The sequence below is a fragment of the Mauremys reevesii genome, linkage group 11 (assembly GCF_016161935.1).
Source record: "Mauremys reevesii isolate NIE-2019 linkage group 11, ASM1616193v1, whole genome shotgun sequence".
In the NCBI taxonomy this organism is placed as follows: Eukaryota; Metazoa; Chordata; order Testudines; family Geoemydidae; genus Mauremys; species Mauremys reevesii.
This window is the reverse complement of record NC_052633.1, coordinates 44,123,105-44,138,545: the sequence shown is the minus strand read 5'-3', so window position 1 is coordinate 44,138,545 and position 15,441 is coordinate 44,123,105. Positions and strand designations below refer to the sequence as shown.

At 42.5% G+C, this 15,441-nt stretch overlaps 1 long non-coding RNA gene across 1 annotated transcript in view; it reads left to right on the top strand.

The window, feature by feature from the left end:
* The first annotated feature begins 4,817 nt into the window (after window positions 1–4,817).
* The window catches only part of LOC120374917, an 80,707-nt gene continuing 70,083 nt past the window's right edge, over window positions 4,818–15,441 (top strand). Inside the window, exons 1-2 of the long non-coding RNA XR_005586337.1 lie at window positions 4,818–4,869; window positions 8,621–8,689. This is a non-coding gene — a long non-coding RNA (uncharacterized LOC120374917). The remainder of the gene's footprint in view (window positions 4,870–8,620; window positions 8,690–15,441) is intronic.

The window sequence follows — 15,441 nt, the reverse complement described above, 5'->3', positions numbered from 1 at the left end:
AAAAGTTGAGTGAAGGGCAACTAAAATGATTAGGGGTTTGGAACGGGTCCTATATGAGGAGAGATTAAAGAGGCTAGGACTCTTCAGCTTGGAAAAGAGGAGACTAAGGGGGGATATGATAGAGGTGTATAAAATCATGAGTGGTGTGGAGAAAGTGAGTAAGGAAAAGTTATTTACTTGTTCCCATAATATAAGAATTAGGGGCCACCAAATGAAATTAATGGGCAGTAGGTTTAAAACAAATAAAAGGAAGTTCTTCTTCACACAGCACACAGTCAACTTGTGGAACTCCTTGCCTGAAGAGGTTGTGAAGGCTAGGACTATAACAGGGTTTAAAAGAGAACTAGATAAATTCATGGAGGTTAAGTCCATTAATGGCTATTAGCCAGGATGGGTAAAGAATGGTGACCCTCGCCTCTGTTTGTAAAAGGGTGGAGATGGATGTCAGGAGAGAGATCACTTGATCATTATCTGTTAGGTTCACTCCCTCTGAGGCACCTGGCATTGGTCACTGTCAGTAGACAGGATACTGGGCTGGATGGACCTTTGGTCTGACCCAGTATGGCCATTCTTATGTTCTTATCTGTGAAAAGTAAGAGCGGTTATGAAAATAAGCCAAAAAGGCTTCTAAACAGGAGTCAGTTGGAGGCTCAAAGATAGGTTACATTGTTTGCTTATGCTAACAATATTCAAAGCCCTGAATGTGGAAATGGTGTGCTCAGTGTGGCTTTAAAGTAGAATAGGAGCCTGGGATACTGAGCTTGTATTTGAGATAGGAGACTGAAAAGATGAAACCCTTCTTAGTTAGGTCTGAAATGTTTTTAATGTTAAGTGGGTCTCAAAGGATATTACTGGAGCATTCTCTTCTGCACCTGCCAGGTGTGGTTCACAGGAAATTTAGTAAAAAAAAACAGGAGTACTTGTGGCACCTTAAAGACTAACAAATTTATTTAAGCATGAGCTTTCGTGAGCTACAGCTCACTTCTTCGGATGCATAGAATGGAACACACAGACGGGATATTTATACATACAGAGAACATGTATAAATATCCCCTGTCTGTGTGTTCCATTCTATGCATCCGAAGAAGTGAGCTGTAGCTCACGAAAGCTCATGCTTAAATAAATTTGTTAGTCTTTAAGGTGCCACAAGTACTCCTGTTTTTTTTTGCGGATACAGACTAACACGGCTGCTACTCTGAAACCTGTCATTATACAGGAAATTTAGTGGAAGAGAATAAATATATCTCAACAAGCTCCATCACTGTTTTAGAACTTCCCATGAGGAACTGAAGATTGGCTCCTTTTCCAGGATTCTAATAAGAGATCAGCTTGAGAGCAAGTTTCTTTCCCTTTCAGTTGGGAGCCAGAGTAGGCTGGATGTTTTGACGCCACCACGTCCCTCTTTGAGCGTGTTATCTCCAAAGCAAGTAGATGCTCACACTTCATTAACCATAGTTCCCACTGGCTAAATGCTAATCTGCTACTCAACCCCTACTTTCATCCAAGACAAAGTGGAAAAAAGACCTTAGGGTCTCTGGTGGAAAAGAATCAGATACAAACGTGGTAAAATGTACAATACACTCAAATTGTTACCTGGTATATGTCTAACACCAAACAAAATGTTCAGTAGATTATACTAGAAATAGTTTACGGACACTGAACTTCATAGATTCCCTAACCTGCTGGAGATCTGACCCTTATATTTCTCACTATCGCACATAATCCTTTGGCCCTGCCATATGATTGGATCCACATAGTTAATAGCTTGCAGAAGCATTAAACCATTCCCCTTTCTGTTATACTATCAGTTTATTTCTAACATCCGTAACACCCACTCTCAAACAGTGTCTGCACAGCTTTTAACACAAATTAAAACACCATAGATTTACTGACACGCTGAAAAGATCAATTGTCTCCCAAGAACAGATCTAGCACTTATCCATCTACACATATCTGAGCATATTATCCTAGTACATAACTCATCTAGTCCAGTCTCCTGCACTCAGTGCAGGACTAAGTATTATCTAGACCATCCCTGACAAGTGTTTGTCTAACCTGCTCTTAAAAATCTCCAATGAGGGAGATTCCACCATCTCCCTGGGCAATATATTCCAGTACTTAACCACCCTGACAGTTAGGAAGTTTTTCCTAATATCCAACCTAAACTGCCCTTGCTGCAGTTTAAACCCACTGCTTCTTGTCCTATCCTCAGAGTTTAAGGAGAATAATGTATCTCCCTTCTCCTTTTAACAATCTTTTATGTACTTGAAAACTGTTATCATGTCCCCCCTCAGTCTCTCTTCTCCAGACTAAAAAACCCCAATATTTTCAACCTTTCCTCACAGGTCATGTATTCTAGACCTTTAATCATTTTTGTCACTCTTCTCTGAACTTTCTCCAATTTGTCCACATCTTTCCTGAAAGGAGGCACCCAGAACTGGACACACTACTCCAGTGGAGGCCTAATCAGCCTGGAGTAGCGTGGAAGAATTACTTCTCATGTCTTGCTTACAACACTCCTGCTAACACATTCCAAAATGATATTTGCTTTTTTGGCAATAGTGTTACACTGCTGACTCATATTTAGCTAGTGATCTACTATGACACCCTCCACTCCCCACCCCGCCCCCCAGATCCCATTCTGGAGTATTTCTTCCTCAGCAGTCATTTCCCATTTTGTATGTCTGCAACCAATTGTTCCTTCCTAAATGGAGTACTTTGCATCTGTCCTTATTGAATTTTATCCTATTTACCTCAGACCATTTATCCAGTTTGTCCAGATAGTTTTGAATTTTTAATCCTATCCTCCAAACCACTTGCAAACCCCCTGATGCTGCAAGGCTATAGGTAGTGGGATGGTACTTCTGGAATTCATTCCTACTAGGAATATATTCAATCCCCAAATTGGACACATTGCAAATACCTTCTGACTATATACGCCATTCTTTGAGTAGCTGTTGGCTCCCACTACTGCTCTACATAACACACAAAGTTCTTATACTTACTTCAAGTCCCTTCAAAATCTAGTCCCACCAACCCGTCAGCTGTTTTATTTTATGTCATTGCCATGCCAATAATGCCAACCTTTATCACGTGTTACTCCTCTTCTCCCACAAGCACCTCCATGGTTTTTCCCATACCACTGTGGTATGCATGGAACAATCATCCTGAAAACTAAAAAATCTACAAAGTCATTGGCCTACCAATCTTGAAATCCCTCTTTAAGAATCACTTCTACCATGATTCCAACAAAATTTTCCAACCAGTTGATATGGCCTGGCAGGTTGAAAGTAGTTTTACCGCCTGGCTGGTCTTTGAGAATAATTTAATCCACTCCCTTTTCTATAGATCAAAACTGTTGAAAATACAGCATCTATCTGTCCACCAACACGCAAGTGCACCGTGTGTGTGGGAGAGAGGGTTTGAGTTAGGTGAGAGTGAGGAGACATGTGATGTTATCAATCTTATCTGTATGTTGGATCTCTCTAGATACTATAAGTGGCTATTGAAGGGGAGGTTGCAGATTTGCCTTGTGGTTGGATGTTGGGGTTGTGGCAGGCTTGCTTTGTCGGGGGTGGAGTTTTTTTGCATTTCAAAGGTGGTAACCCTAGTTGAAAGCTTATATTGCAGCTACCAATCAAAACTAAACAACACACCCACATAGAGTTTAATACATACTAATTGTGCACATGTGTAGGCATTCTCCACTAGAGGAGCCTCTAAACTTAACTGGGAGTGTTCCAGTCAGGAAGAACCTGGGTGCTGCAATCCAGCATTGGAGACCACAACTCCCATGATGCCTTGGAGAGACTTCCATTTCTAGGTGATGCAGGGAGTGCATGCAGTGGCCGCCATCTTGGAGGGAAAATGAGATCCTTGTTGGGGAGCTGAGATTGGTTTGTGGAGCTCTGTCCAAGCCAGAAAGTGTTGCTAAGCTGCTGCTAGAAAGACAGAAGCTTCTGCTGAGAAACTGCTGGACCTTTGCCCAGGCAGAAAGCCACAGAGACTGCTGCTGGGCTTCATTGGAGGCATGGCAGTGACTGTGGCTGGACGCAGAAATGACTGAGGCAGGCCTGCAGTGAAGGCAGTATGAGTAACCACCGCCTTTGTTGTCTGAGAAAGTGCTTGCAGGGGAAAGAGGAAAGCAAAGGGACTTTAAGGTGATTCCCTGAGTCTGTGAAGAGACAAAATGTTCTTACTGTCTAAGCAGGATGCAGGGTTAATGACCTCTGCTTATAACAACTCCCATCTTCAGAGGAGTTGTGCAGTTTGGAATGAGCCCAAGTTAGAATTGCTCTGCCCCTTGTTGCCTGGGCTGGCGTTCTTTGCCAGACCAACAGAGTCCCCAATCCTCAAGTACGCCCATGCAAGCAAGCATCTAGAACGTTGAATTTCAGAGGAGTGAACATTTTGGGGTGGGGTAAATAGTGCTGGTGTAAATGTAAGGTGATTAAGTTTCATTTACTACTGTAACCAGCAATTATTAATTGATTTATTGAAGTGCCCCCTGCTGATTTAAAGTGGTTGTGACATTTTAATTAATCTCAGTCTGTTAGGTCGTGTTTTTCTAAGTTGTGCAGTAAAGGTGTATTAACTCCAATCTAAGTGTCTATTGGTTGTATATTGTTTATAATTGATACTTCTGAGTTAGACCCATTGCATAGATTTGCTCATTTTTACTCGTGGAGGCTCCCAAGGCATGCCGGTGAGTGTGTACAGGGCCCAGCAAGTTTCAGGCACCACTAAGATTAATTTCTTTTATAAGTAAAAGGACTGCAGCAGAGGAGTGGATAGAGGATTCCCACCTATCCATCATCACCATGGGCATTCTCAGGATCTCTTTTATTGTCAACAACATCAGGCACCCAGGTGAGTGTTTCCTGCTCCTGAGTAACCCAGGAAGAAAAGGGGGTTACACATAATTAGTCTGTGCAAAACATGTCCTTATTACAGTACTCTGGTCATCCCTTCCCCTTTTGTCCATTTCACCCACCTGTTAGTCTTATCTTTAAAACTGTAACTTCTTGTCTTTTTCTATATGTATGTACAGCATCCAGTGTTCTGGGGTCCTGACCTGGTTGGGACTTCTAAGTACCATTATAATACAAATAAATTAATAATAATTAATATTATAATTTGTCTATGTTTTCTAGTAATTACAGGCTCCGGAATCCTTGCTGGGTGGTCTCCATCTCTGTTCTTTAGGGTTATACTGATGCCCGGAAGTTGGGCGAGAGGACGGTTGTGTTAATTTAGATTAAATAAATGGGCCAAAGGTGTTAACATTACCCAGTCACTGTCCAACATTAAACAGTGTTAAACAAGGTCCAGGATTTGGTATACAGAGACCTCAGCCTGCTTAGCACCATGCCAAACACATTATTAACATCGTCTTAACCTTTTATTAAAGATACAGAAAAGAAGAAAAACAGTTAAAACATTTGAAATGCAAAGTATTAAATAAGGCTTTCATTGTGACAACATTTCTTGCTCCATTTCTCTTTAGCCAGAGAGTTTTAGAAGGAAAAAAACCTGTTTGACAATCTCTTAGATGGCATTAAAGATGGTAATAACTGTCATCCCAGGAGTTCAGCTGAAGATGGTAGAGGTGGTGATAGTGTCTGCATCCCTCTTTTTCTGCCCTGTTTTGATAAGGGCACTTTTTAGAATCAGGATGATGAAGGCCTGGGGTCCCAGGAATTGTTGGGGGTGGCAGCTATGATGGTGAAGCTCACTCTAGTAGCCTCCGTCTGTTCTTTCCATCTGTTCTTATTTTGTTCTTTTGTCCTTTTCTTTTAGGGACCCAAAAAGGGAGTGATGCATTGAAATAGCCTGTGCCCTTATTATTTTGTCCATCTATTAGGCTTAATATCTGCCATACCAATTTTGGTTTATTAACTTCCGGCTCCAAATATCCTATTTTTAACAAACATAAATTCAGCACAGTCCTTGAATCATATCAACTTGGCCTTTTTGTTTCAACTAATTTAGTCATTCTGTCTCCCTTTCATACATTTTCCCATCAACATTTGTTGTTATATGTTATTGTAACATCTTGTGAACTTTTATGTACTCTTGACAGTTGAGTTCACAATTCCGGTAAACTTATAGGTCCACTTTGTCACAACAGTACTACAGAATATTTGTGCCACATAGCTGGAAAATTGTATTTGCTCTTATTCTAAGCCATGTAACATTTGTCAAGCTATTGAGGGGGGATAGATGCCTTAAAAGTATGTTCAATAATAATAATAATTAATACTGGCTGATATAACATGAAATACCTTTGGGCTATACCTAGGTGGTAAATAGAGGGTAATTTAATTGGAGACAATGCTTACAGCTTGTTAAACTTTGATAAATTGGCAAGTAATTTCTTTTGACCATGGTATTTTTATTCTTTATTCGTTATATGGCATCAACAATGTACTAGGTGCTTTACAGCCAGAGAGCTTACAACTGAGCTAGACAACAGGGAGGGGAAAAGTAGTAACAAGAAGCAGTGTGAGTAAAAAGTGAAGCCTTGTACATATCTTGTTAGCCCTAGGATTTTTGTTGGGCCCTTTTCCTTCTTTTAATGATCAGGAAGAGAAGAGAAGTTAGGACACTTGCTGGAGGAGTTGGGAACACTTAGTAGTGTTCTTATTTGTGGGTAGTAACAGATACAAGAGCTTAATTATCAGAGGGGTAGCCGTGTTAGTCTGGATCTGTAAAAGCAGCAAAGAGTCCTGTGGCACCTTATAGACTAACAGATGTATTGGAGCATGAGCTTTTGTGGGTGAATACCCACTTCGTCGGATGCATGTGGATCTTTGATTAATTGGATCTTTGATTTTTTGCCTTACAAAAAACAGACACTCTTCCTTTGTCCCTTGCAATTATATCCGTTACACTGGCCCAATCATCATCTTATCTAATACACATTTTCTAAGGATGGGGCCCATACAACATTTTTTTATTCCATCATCCCCACACCCCCCAAGTGTATCTCTGTTGGACACAGTTTCTTCCTGTGCAAAGAGTGTCTGAGCTAACTCTCAAATTTCAAGGGGATGTGATTAGCACATGTGGTCAACAACTTTTCAAAGTTCTTGCTGCAGTATAAGTCAAAGAGGCTAACATAACTCTTCTTCCAGTAAAGGATCCTGTTTTCCTCCCTCGTCTGTGATTTGAGAACAGGGGAGGAAATTTTTACGTGCAGATGTAGCAATGGTAAGCAGCTGTACAAACCTTTCTTTCTTAAAGGTTGATGAGTATATTTCACTGCCATTAACACATCTGAAAGACATTTGACACTTTGGAAGACTGACTCTGAATCTTTAAACTGCTTTGCCAGAAATTCCTCTGATACTATAATTTCTATTCCTTTTTTCTTCTGGCTCACAGAGTATAGCCTTTAACAGCCAAACACAGAAGATCGAGTGCTTTCAACATCTAGAAATTTAGGAATACAGCCTGGTTCTTTCTGTGGCTTCTTAAATAACTGGCTCCTGAGATCACATGGCAAAAGAGAGAAAAATTCTATAATAAAGAGTTTTAGATTGATCTGGAATATACAATAGGAAGATATGTTTGTGCTTTTTTATATGAGTTTATAAACGTAAAAAATCATCTGTCATGAAAACCCAGCTTCTGAATACATCTGAGCAAATATGGCAGTTTCTTAGTTGCAAGAATATTTGTAGAAAGTCTTGCAAATACTTATGTGAACATGTTTAGGCAAAGCTATGGACCAGAAATGTTTGCATGGCCATCCTATAATCTCTTTCTCTCCTTCTGTTTATACAAATTTCAGTTCACACATCCAGTCTGGAAGCAAAACTAATGATATGTGATTTAAGGGACTAATCATACACCATGAATAGCAAATAGTTGACAATATAGTCAGAGCAAGTAGTTTGTGAGCAGCCCAGAACAGTTTTGAATACTGAGCATATCTGTAAAGTTCAGCATCTGCTTGTGGATATTTTGCATAGAAACACAAGGGCTAAACTGAATGGATAAAGTATTAGCTATAGGTAGTATTTCCTATGAGTAGTTCTGCTGCTGACTCAGTTCTGAAGGCAGGTCATATACCTACTCTGTATAAGGAAAGAGCTCTTCTCCAATAGGATCTTATTAGTGGTACAAGTGGAGCTCCCAACAGGACACTTGTTTTGCACCCCTGGAGGAAATGGTGGCCTCCACTAGTACATATGCTAGCACTGAGGGCAAGCAGGAAGGTTTCCGTGCATACTCAGGTAAGCTCAAAGGCTTTTGTCCATTCAGAATGAAATGTACATTGTACTTGCCAATAAACCTGCCATTTTAAAGCTCTGGGGTTTTAATCTTATAAATAATAGAGTTCAGAGAAGGAGGGTTTTCAAGTCTGCATAGTTCTGCCTGGAATTCAGATTTATGTAATGCACTCTGAGGACTGTTGTGCTGAAATACATGCAAGTTGCGGGGTATTTGAGATTCAAGGCCTCTATTGCACAAGAATATGCAATGCAACACTAATATTTCTCTCTGTTAAGCTATTTTTCCCCAGCTGCTGCAAGACCATACATCATTCAATGGCAGCCCAGAGCTATCCAGTCCACTGCCTGCATTGACATTGCTTTTTTCCTTTCTGCTGCAGATTCTGTTAACAAGCATGAGGTCCACAGCCAAGGTTCTCTTGAAATCTGTAAAACCTGCTGAGGTGAAGGTACAGCATTTCAGTTAGATATAAAAGTTATACAGTCACAAACTTGCCATTACTGGGGGCACCTGCTTAATGTGTGATAAATGCCTACATACACATTTTGCATAACCATTAGAAAAGCAAGGAACAAGTCAACTTAGTATCTTTTCTGTATTCAACAGAAAAAGAGTGTTTTTAATAGTATATTGCAGAATATTATAGTTTGGATGCCTAATTAAAAAAATTTAATACCTGAGTAAAGTTAACTTTACTGAGCTTTCATTAATTAGATCTGAAATACCCAAGCTGACTCCTTGCAACAAGAAGTCCCAGAATAATTTCATTTATCCGTCCATGCACTTATAGACACACAGCCAAGTCCACGGATGTCATGGTGTCCTTCTAGTGTTGCTGCTGTTCTACTGAATTCCAAATAAAGTCTACGTTGAACAAACTTTGGAACTATTCACAGAGCTCCACTGGCTATTTGGGAACCTACTACAGCAACACAGTGAAGCCCAGATCAAACTCGTAATCCAGTATTATAATTGAACATACTAGTACAACCCTAACCCTGGGGACCAGGGTAAGACAATTAGAGGATAAGTCACAACAACAAAGACTTTCCAAGCCAAAGTGACCATTTGTCAAGGTTTGGAAACAATTTACAATGTTTTAAAAACCTTGGTTTAGGTCAGTTCCTTTGTAGACTTTCTCATCTGGTAATGCTGCTTCTATTTCCACAGTGAAGTCTTTTTACCTGGGTGGTAACTGTAGAAAATATTACATTTTTACAGGCAGGGAGGGAGTCATCAATAAAGAAAACTCCTCAAGATAGGTGTATTGGTGTATAGGTATTGGTTTGCTCTGACGAGGAATGAAAACAGAAAACAGCTTGTTTTCTGCTTGTGCAATATTTGTGAGCAGACCATGGGTCAGATTCTGTGCAGTGCCTCCGGGAAACACGGTTGGGGGTAGGTGACTTTGAGCCACATTTGTGTCCTAACAATTCTGAGTTGCTCCAGGGTTGAAATGGCCCCAGGTGTTTTTGACACATCCCACGGAATTGCTTTAAGTTATGGCAGCCTCCTTGATTATGCATATGGCTTGCACCACCTTTCCACCTATCTCCCTCCCTGACTCTGGAGGCAGACAGTTCAAGTTAGATCAGTCTCAGGTTGATCTTGCACAGGCAGTAATGGCTCATCTAGGGATCACTTCACTTCCCCCCAGTATGTTCCAGCTTCTTTCCTGCCCAGCTACTGTGCTTAAAGCCCCTTGGGATTCTCTTTCACAAGAGGAATCTCCTGCTGGCTGCTTAAGACAGCTTTCCCATTGCCCTGAGCACCATCAGAGGAAAGCACAGAGGCTAGAGTGGCATTGAGGATTTTACCCAGTCCCCTAAATGTAGGAATGTAAAAATCTACTACAGGTCCGAAAATTATACCCAGGAGGCTAATTTCCTCCAACATTAAGAGGGCAGCCATTCTCTGCAGAAAGCACCAGTTACTCCAGTTCTGAACGAGATTAATTTGGAACATTCAAAGTGCTTAAGAAAGGGCAACTTTCTGGTCCTAATGAATCAGGCAGACTGATGTCCATGGGAACAAGATTAATGAGGGTGAAGTCTCAACATCTTTTTGGCTCTCTGCAGAATGCAGCCATGGAAGAGAAAACAAAACATCCACTGGGGGGGGGCTGAATTTATACTGGCTCACCCGACTGGGTGTGAAAGCCTGAGCCAGGATCTGTAGTTGCTAGACTGAAAAAAAAACCTGTAGGATTTACGGCAAACAGAGTTTTCATTGACAACATTGGTAAGGGATTCATTTAAAGCAGGAAAGTACAGTACTATTACACTCTTTAAGATGGAGTGGAACACTACGTGTTAGAAAACGTAAGTTTATATGGAAAGAAAGACCATCTGCCCATTCATCTACACCAAGCAAACACTTTTACATTTATATGACAGTGGAGAAACATACAACTAAGGCTTTAACTGCTATCAGTTTATTTTGGTGGTTGGGATTCATGTTAACAGTATTATAAGCCTAATGTATAGGGCCAAATTCAGAGCTGGGATAAGCAGTCATGGTGAACATGCTTACACCAGGGCTGAATTCAGTCCATCATATGCAAAAATCACAAAAGTGTTTAGAATTACTAGGAATTAGCTTTAAGCCCACATAAATTTATTGACTCCATGTGCAAAATTCATATATTATTTTACAGTGAGAGCCATTAAAAATTAGGGCTTGAACCTGAAGGGTGTGAAGCCCTCTTGTGAGGTAGTGAACAGCCTCAACTCCCATTTATGTCAATGGGAGTTGTGGAACCACAGCGCTCCACAAGAGTTCTCAGCACCTGACAGGATTCAATATTAGTAACTGTCAGTATTTGCTGCGTTCCCTATAACCTGAATGGGAAATCCCACAAATATAGTGAGAAATTTTGGTTGCCTATGAAAATAGGACATTTTTTTTTAAATAAAGAGACTGATCCCTCAGATGGAAGGCATCTGTTGCCCTCTTGGAAATGCAGGATTCCAACTATCTTCTTGTAACCACATTCTCATTTCACTTAGGGCTTGTCTACACATGGTGTTATTCATTAACAACTATTCCTGAATAACTCCATGTGTAGATAATCCCTTATATTAATCAGGACTCGCCAGTAGGGATAGAGTAACAGAAAAGCAAAAAGAGAAAAGATTGAAAGCAGTCAGCTAAGACTGCAACTTCAAGTGTATCTGAGATCATCTAGCTGGAATCTGAGGCTGGAGTCCTCAGGTGGGGTCCAGGAACCAGGGGCGGCTCTAGGAATTTGGCTGCACCAAGCACGGCGGCACGCCGCGGGGGGGGAGGGGCGCTGGCAGTCGCTGGGCCCGCGGCTCCGGTGGAGCATCCGCAGTCATGCCTGCAGGAGGTCCACCGGAGCCGCTCGTCCCGCAGCTCCGGTGGACCTCCCTCAGGCATGACTGCAGAAGGTCCGCCGGAGCCGCCTGCCGCCCTCCCAGCAAAATGCCGCCCCAAGCGCACGCTTGGCGTGCTGGAGGCTGGAGCTGGCCCTGCCAGGAACAATGCCTTGGTGGAAAACCTAGTAGCCTACACACTTCCAGGCACTTCATCCACTTCATCTAATGAATAGGTAGGTGTCTGGTAAATATGTGTATAATGATATGGCATCTTATATATTGGGCTCTAAAGGCATTAAACAAATTAACATAGTTCCTTGGAGGATGCTCCCTGAATTTAATTATGCTAAACATATATATGAAGATGAACTATTTATTATAACAAAAATGTGTTTCTTAAAGTGGCTCTTTAGACAGTTAACCTTTTTCCCCCAAATATGCTACAACAATAGTAATACAGTGTACCACACTGCTCTGCATCAGAGAAGCTAAAAACTGTGTTAAATCTCACCACACCTCTGAAAAATAGGTAAGCAGAAATTATAGGTTGAGAAAACTAAAGTATGAGGCCCTTAGGGGCGTGAGAAAGTAGGTCTAGATTTTTAAAGGTATTTAGGTGCCTGAAGATAGAGAGTATCAGAGGGGTAGCCGTGTTAGTCTGGTTCTGTAGAAGCAGCAAAGAATCCTGTGGCACCTTATAGACTAACAGATGTTTTGCAGCATGAGCTTTCGTGGGTGAATACCCACTTCTTCGGATGCAAGCAGACTTAGTGCCAGATTTTTAAAGGTATGTAGCTGTATAAAAATGCAGATAGGCTCCTAGTAAGATTACCTATCTGCATTTTTATACAGCTACATACCTTTAAAAATCTGGCACTAAGATGCAGATAGGCTCCTAGTAAGGTTACCTAAGTCTTAGTGAAATCAATGGGAGTTAGGGACTTAGGGCAGTGATGAGCTGCCAAAATCTTAACAACCGGTTCCCTATAAAAAGTTCTGATTTAACAACGGGTTCCCTATAAAAAGTTCTGATGGGATGTTCGTCCACAGTATGTATTTTTGTACCTTTTCTCCATAAGAAATGGCAATGCATTGAATCATTGGAAGTCATACTTAAGAATAAAAAATTTTTTTATAAAAGTTTATTACAATAGAAACAAAGTATTGCTTTATTACATGAATTTAAAATACATTTGAAAAGAAAAAATATATAAAGATGTATGAGTAAGCAAACAATAATAAAGAATTAAATGCCTTTTCTTGTATTTTAAAATATTACATGTGAACTACTTAAGTTACAACACACAGCTCCGTCTGGCACACACACTATACACAGGTGGTCCCCACTACAGTACTCCCCTAACTAAAATATGCACAATGCTCTGAGCCGGGGGTTGGATGGGGGAAGGTGGAGTCAAGGGGGGGGACATCCTCATGGGGCAGGGGGGCCCTGCAGGGACTGGGGCAAATTGCCCCACTCACTCTTCCCACCCCAGGTGGGCCCCGAAGCTCGCAGCCCCCCCTTACTTTGGTGGCCGCTCAAAGCAGCTGGACAAGCTAGAGCTCCGCTGAGCTGCCCAGCTGCCTGCGGCTGGCCACTGCGGCTCTGTGGGGGGAGGGGGCATCCTCATGGGACAGGGGGCCCCTGCAGGGCCTGGGGCAAATTGCCCCACAAATTGCCCCCCGGGCGACCCTGGAGCTCGCAGCCCCCCCTTTGCCAGCCGCTCAAAGCAGCAAGACAAGCTGGAGCTCCGCTGAGCTGCCCAGCTGCCTGTGGCTGGCCTCTGCGGGGGGAGGGGGCGGGGCGGGGCAGGGGGGCATCCTCGTGGGACAGGGGGCCCCTGCAGGGCCTGGGGCAAATTGCCCCACTTGTCCCCAGGCGGCCCTGGAGCTCCCAGCTCCCCCCTTACCTTGGCGGCCGCTCAAAGCAGCAGGACAAAGCTGTGGCTGGTCACTGCGGCTCTGGGGGGGGAGGGGGGAGGGGGGGGCATCCTGGGGGGGTGGGGGGGCCCCTGCAGGGCCCGGGGCAAATTGCCCCACTTGCCCCCGGCGACCCTGAAGCACCCAGTCCCCTCTTACCTTTTGGCGGCCGCTCAGATCATCAGCATGAAACTGGAGCTCAGCTGAGCTGGCGGCGGGCTGACCACCATGCGGCTCTGCGGGGGGTAGGTAGAGGGCAGGGAATCCTGGGAGCTGCTCAGGTGGGAGACAGGGCGGTCCTGCTGTCCACATCCGGCCAGCAGACCAGAGTTGTTCTCCTACCTGCCTGGCTCTTTAGCCTCCGGTTCTCTGTCCAGCGTCTAATTTTAGCAAACGGTTTGCGCGAACCGTTGCGAACCGTGTGCAGCTCACCCCTGACTTAGGGGCTTTTGAAAAACCCACCAGGAGCCTCTCTCTAGCTTCAGGTACCTAAATATCATTAAACATCTGGCACTAAGTGATTTGTCCAAGGACAGTCAACAAATCAGTGGAGGCATTGGGAAGAACCTGAAACTGCTCCAACCTGTATGCCATGCAAGGGTTGTGTTTATAAAAACTATAGAGCTTAATTCGCAACTTCATTAAATAGGCTTTTATAATGGGTGCCCACATTTATGGAATTTGAGCCACTCTGTGAATATCTCTTTCTAATTTAATAATGAAGGGCCTGATTATGAATGAGGATCTGAGCCAAAGCCCACTAAAGTCAACAGAAAGACTCCTGTGAATTTTGGCTCAGGCCTCAAAATTATAGACATTACTTTGTGTGCAATCTATCAGATGTGCACCTCCGTGTAGCTAAATAGCCACCTGTCTAACCATATACATTTTAGAGATTTATGTGTGCATAGCCAGTAGTGGGGGTGCAAAACAGGTACCTATATGCAATCTTAGGCCCCAGTCCTGCCAAACAATTCACCCACCACACTCCCACTGAAGAATGTGTATCCTATGTGTTTAGATTACTTTACAGGAACAGGCCCTTAGTTAATAACACCTAGCTCTGGGAGCTGTGGGACTACTGAATGCAGGAAGGATGGTTAGCTAAAACAGACTATGTGTAGTAGGTGGCACAAAAGAAAGGGACTGTTGGAGTTGAAACAAATCAGTTAATAGAGTGAAATTGTAAGTAAGCAACCAAGGAACCAACTAAAATTGGTTGCCTAATGAAGTTGATCTTCTATGTTCATGAGAATTGTGCTGGTGGGCCTGTTTCTCCTCTCATGTGTCCCAGTGTGAATCAGAACTCCAGGGAAGGCAATAGATTTAAACTAACCTCTGTGATAAGAAAATCAGCTCAAGTATGGTTGTTGTTGTGGGTTTTTTTTGAGGTGGTTGTCTACAACAGGAAGGTGCCCAGTAATGGTGCTGTCTTGTTCAGATTTCAATGTATTAGATGTTTCTTGGTTTTTATTACTCCTAGATATAGTCACTGGCTGGTTTACTACTGATTACTGCTGTCTTAGAGGAACCTGCTAACTCCTCATCATTGTCAGAGAGACATTTTAGTTACTATCTGGGGCAAGCACTGATGGTATCACAGACTTTACTGATTTTTTTTTTAATCCCAGGGGGCTGAAGTATAAGGAGGTGTGAAAAGAATTGCCTCCTTGTTGAAGGTTTGCTTGGTTGGCTGTCACTGAATTTGTAGCCATAACAAAGGTTTTTATACACAAGGGGGGAAAAATCATGCTTTTACCTAGTCTAACCAAACCACCCCTGTTCAGATTGATTCAGTTTCCAGCCTTGGCTCTGACCTCACCCTTACCCTCAATCCTGCCTTACTTCCATGCTGAGAATTTTATACAGCCTCCGTTTTCTCTCTGCATAGTTTTTTTTTCCCCCGGACAAACATCTATGTTCCACTCATCAACCATTGCTT